We start from the raw sequence: 5,667 nt of genomic DNA on the forward strand, positions 1-5,667 counted from the left end.
ATCACTGTGGAGGCTCCCAAAGTTTTCAAAGAGAGGAAGAAGTCAGTAAATTGCTAATATTCCACATTCCAGGCTCGAGAACAACAAGACAACACCGTTGCATCCCCAGGCTGCCCTGACACATCTCCCCTGAAACCTGATCCAAGCTGCTTCCCCAGAAAGATTCCCAGGGAACAACGGGATCCCCCCCCCCAACCCCTAAAAGACAAAAGGAAGTTCTGTTCTAAAAAAAAAAAACCCAGCCTGCTACAGATTCCTGACTACTTTGTTTCTTTAATCAATGATCTCATTTGTTCACTTTTTTTGCAGTGTTTTCCTCCAAAAATAGCAGATACTAAAAAAAAAAAAAAATAAATAATAAAAATAAAATTTCTTCCTCTTGTCTGGTGGTTGGATGAGAGAGGATCCAGTAGATTTTAGATTTATTTTTTTTGTGCTTTTCTTCTACATACAGATGAAATAAATAAAATTTCCCTCCTTGAATTGACAGCATGCTTGTATATATTAAAAAAAAAATAATAATTAAATAGATGCATAAAGCTTCGCTGCCTCAGTCTTAAAAGTCAAAAATTGAATTAAATTAAATAGATTAGGGGGGCAAACACAGTCAAAATACAAGGCCAGTGCCAGCTGTTCATTGTTTTCAATGCTACAGCTTCAGATCCACCCCAAACCATGACATTTGTACTCATTCTAGGGGGGCTAATCACATATATATAGAATATATATGCATATATAGAGAGTATATATATATAGGATATATATAGAGAATATATATAGCATGTATATATATAGTATATATATAAGAATACATATATATAGATGAGAATACATATATATACTTATATATATCATGTATATAGATGAGAATACATATAAATATACACATATATATAGTATATATGTAGATGAGAATACATATATATACACATATATATAGCATATATATAGATGAGAATACATATATATACATATATATACATGAGAATACATATATATACACATATGTATAGCATATATATAGATGAGAATACATATATTTATACACATATATAGATGAGAATACACATATATATACATATATATACATGAGAATATATATATATATATACATATATATATACACATGAGAATACATATATATATATATATATTTATACACATGAAGTAGACAGGTAAAAGCTTGAAGGACGAAGACAAGCCCCAAATAGTTCACATATTTTTATGAAGTCTCTAATTTACCACAACTGATAATCCCAAAAAACACGTTGGCAAGAACCTACCAGAGCTTAAAAATAAAGCCTGGAAGGGGCCAACTCCACGTGAATTTCCATGTTTTTTCAAACATTAGGCAGCATGAATGGAAAAACCTGACTATCTGTATTTATGATATGAGGGCCCAGGTTCTGTTTGGCCAAATTTTTCTCCCAACTTAGGCTGTGTTTGTTTCCTTTGGCAGAGATGGGGGGGGGGGAGGATACCAGGCAACATTATCTTATGGCTCCCTGGATGTAAACCTTGGGAATATCACCATTGGATCCAGCAGGATTTGTTGTGCAAACAGTTGACAACTGTGCTGGTTCCCTCACTTGGGGATTTTCCTGAGCCAGGGCCCCGATATTTCCACTTTTATTTACATTTCAGGTCGCTCCTCCTTCAGCAAGACACCAAAATAATTGTGTTTTTAACGCCACTCAAAATGCAGACTAAGCAAAAATTATGACAACATATATATATATTTTTAATCCCAGGCTTCAATTTTGCCTCATATCACGATAATGAATTAATATACTCCTTAATATAGGTCTCAGATAGCAGATGTTGTTGCACGACAAGGGTTTTTAAAATACTGCTTTTGCTTACTTTAAAATATTCTCTGGAGAACAAGAAAATATCTGTGGAAAAAGAAAAACTGCATACTGAATTTAACCTGAGTAATAAATGAAATTCTTTTATTCTGTCTTAGAAACCTAAAAAGGAATTTTCAAGCGTTTCACCATTTCGAGTCCATTTAATGCTCCCGAAACCGAATATTTCAGGTAAAAACCATTTAAACAAACAACAAATGATGCATCTTGGGCATGTCCAGCTCCCTGTGCCATGTCCCTCAGCTGCAGCCCAACGAACCAAGGATGGAAACTGCTCCACAGTTTGTCCCTCAGTCCTTCCCATGGGAAGGAGAGGAGGTAGTGGAGGTTTTTGGGGATGGGAGCACCTGTCGAGCTGCAGATAAACCGAGCTGAGAGACTCAGCTCACAAAGGTCTATGAATAGCCCCTGATTCCTGCTCCCTCTGCCAGATCCAAACAACAACAGGGAGGTGGAGGGCTCGAAACACAGACCCTGGGAGCCAAAGAGTTTAAAACAGGGCTTAGAAGTTTAAATTATCTGGTTTTTACACCTCTTTTATGCCTTATTTTTATATATATATACACACACACACACACACGTGCATTTGTGTATGCAGCTAACCTCATTTGCATATGTACTCACACATAACATCATAATTTAGGAGGTTTTGACAAATTTTTACCTCTATTTAAAACCAGTGCAAAAGCCTGAACTCCTTTCCAGACGATTCATCGAGAAAAAAATAAAATAAAATAAAAAAAAATTGGTGGTATTCCTGTAATAAAGAACTGGGAGTTGGAGAGAGGAAAGGAGTCAGCACTTCTTCATTTCTTAACTGCTGCTTCTTGTTTTATTCCCACTTTTGTTTAGCTCCAGCTACAGGGATCAAATTAAGGCCTCTTGAAAGCTGTGTCCAAAAATGTCAGCCTTGGTTCCTGGGCAGGCCTATTGGAGACTGATTATTGCACCTCACAGTTCCAAAAAGAAATGCAGAGAAAAGCCAAGGAGAGCCTTTCACACGTTCAAGGAACTCTTTAAAAGAATAAGCAGGTCCTTGATGGCATAAAAAAAAAAAAAAGAAAGAAACGGATCCTGTGCCTTTTTATTGTTGAAATCAAGGGTGATTTCCACGATCACAAAGTGATTTCCAATTCCACTGGGGCAGGAGAGGAACTGATAGAGGGATCTTAAAAACCAACAACACAAAACTAAACCCTCCAACAAGCCAAGAAGCCCGAAAGAACAAACAGAATTCCCTGCTTTTCCTGAAGTTTTACCAGGATTTTTGCAAAGGAAGCTCAGCCAGTTTCCAAATTTGAGTCCCTGGCCATTAAGGGATGAGATTCAAGTGCTTTGTGCACGTGGCCCCTTAAGCCCATGGAGACACTGGGACATTAGTGGGGCTCCAGATGGGCACGAGGGGCCTCCCACCTGGCTGCTGCTTCCCAGGAGGAACATCCAGGATAAGCAGTGGCTGCTGATCCAGAAAGCAGCGCTGGAGTTAGGGACTGTGTTCCAGCCACTCGTCTGCCACACGCGAGGACTGACAGCAGGAAAACCAAAAATAAATCTCCTGACAAAAGGGAATCAAGCAACCCACTGAAAACCAAGGCATTCCACTTGGACTCTGACTTAGGCCAAGATCTCCAGGGTTTTTTTTTTTTAAACAAGGAAGAAAGACTGATCCCTCCGCAAGCAAAGAACCCCAGGACTGCAAGAAAAGTTCCATTATTCCAAGTATTGCATCATAAAGGTTCTCCTCAAACATCCTCCTGCCCAGTCCAAACAACACCAACACATTCACCCCCCAAAAGGCAGGAAGGTAAGGCAGCAAACTCCAAGGAAACACTGCTAAAAGACAAATATAAGTCAGGCCCAAACAGCATTTTTATAGGTCCTTGCTAATTCCAAACAATCTGCCCCAGAGTCCCACCAGGAATACAGGAAAATAATGATTAATTTTCTCTCGAAAGGTAAAGAACTGGAAAATCCACACGAAGTTTTCCTACAAGCAATTACCAGTTCTAAATCCCTACTGATAACGGCGGCAAAAAGAGCTTAAAAACCCAAATAAAAGGAAACTGTTGCCTTTGAGTGGTAGCTGCTGATGATTCACAGTCTGTCTTAGCACAGGTTGAGGGATTCAATTCCTTCAGTTCTTGGAAGGCTGTGAGAGCAGCCAGAAGCCCCAAATTAGCCTGAGACCCCTCTGTGGGTCCTGCAGAAACGCAGGAATTGCCTCCAAGCCCACCCAGAATCCCAGTCCCACCCAGTGGTTCCTTCAGAGGGACCTTCACTCCCCAATCCTCCCAAATCCACCTCTGTCCTTCCAGCACAAACTTGGCTGCAGGAGCTGGAGGCCCATGGAAGCCAAGGTTTATCAGGAATTTTACCTCCAGGATTTCAAGTAAGGGAAGACCCTGAATTATCCTGCCCGGTTTCGGAATTCTGCTGGAATTCTGGGAATTTTACTGTGCCACCACACTAAACCAAACCATACCTATTTGAGACCCTGAAACACAGAGAGGTTGTTAAATCCCTTGTGAGAATTAAAGGTATCTCATCACTGGAGGCCATGGAAGTTGGGGGCAGAGCTGCAGCTCCACATTCACGGGGAGCGTAATCCCGGAGCCGCTCCAGGTTTCCATGGGTAGATGAAAGGAGATCAATGGGATCTCAGGTGGAGGAAAGCAGCACTGTCACGAAATAAAAAAGGAAATTACATCCTTCACTCTTGGACAGGCTTTTGCAGCCCAAGTCCTCCCTGAAAAGGGAGTCTCACGTTCCAGTGAGAGGGTTTTATACGCGGGTCTGTAGAGTTTAACGACCGTTATCGATGTTCTTTTCACGTTTAAACCCCAAATTAGCACGAGCAGAAAGAAAACTCATGGCAAACTATTAGAAAGAACTACAGCCCTGGCTGCTGCCTTCAGTTCTCCAGCACAACATCGTCAAATACCAACCCAACTCTTGCTTCCCTCCCATCCTTCCCACCCCACCAAATCAAGGATTTCGCGAACTCTCGCCAGCCTGGTCCCAAAACTGCTGCTTCACACAAGACAGGAACGTACAAATTAGGAATGGGAGACACAACAGCACGTCAGGAGGGCTCTTTCTCGTGGGCACCCTCCAGGGATGACACACACTCCCCCGCTGACCACCACGGAACCGGGATGCCCCTCTGGAATACACACCCATGGCCTACTCCACGGCCCAGCATCCAGCACTTAATTGACCAAAAACAAACCAAAGCACTCAAACCGCCTTTCTGAAATTACAGAGGACGTAATTAAGCCCCAGGAATAAGCAGACAACAGCAATTTTAATATAAACATCCTACTTGTGGAGAGGACTCCGATTCCAACTTGGCCTTAATGTCCCAACTCTTACTCCTGGATCCTTGCAAAGGCCTCTCCCAACATTTCCTCGAGCCCAGGACTGAGTTTGACATTTAAACCCACCGCATTTTTAACCTATTTCAGACATTTTGACACGCAACCAGCAGGAAACATGGTCAGGTCAGACCACCAGTGGTACCTGATGGAGACATTTGGCCTTCCCAGCCAGAAAAGCCACGGAAAAACAAGATCCCGACATATATATTTGAACAAATCATTGCCCAAATATAGCCGGGCACCGGAGACAAACCAGGGGCTGCCACCAACCACCCCCCGACCCCGCAAACACCGAGCCCAGCCCCTGGGCTGCCTATCCCTGGAAGTTCAGCTGCGGGAGAGGGTCTTTGTACAAGTGGTCTTTGTACCTTAATAACTCAAACAATAAGTCAAACAACGGCCTGAGGCCCGGGGGGGGGGGG

The 5,667-nt window shown here is 42.0% G+C and overlaps 1 long non-coding RNA gene across 1 annotated transcript; it reads left to right on the forward strand.

The window, feature by feature from the left end:
* The first annotated feature begins 3,154 nt into the window (after positions 1-3,154).
* On the forward strand, positions 3,155-3,937 carry LOC113953231. Its single transcript, XR_003529798.1, has 2 exons — positions 3,155-3,672; positions 3,824-3,937. It is a non-coding gene; the product is annotated as an uncharacterized LOC113953231 (long non-coding RNA).
* Positions 3,938-5,667: the final 1,730 nt, after the last annotated feature.

This window comes from Corapipo altera, unplaced genomic scaffold (genome assembly GCF_003945725.1).
Source record: "Corapipo altera isolate COAL_440 unplaced genomic scaffold, ASM394572v1 68, whole genome shotgun sequence".
Taxonomy (NCBI): Eukaryota; Metazoa; Chordata; class Aves; order Passeriformes; family Pipridae; genus Corapipo; species Corapipo altera.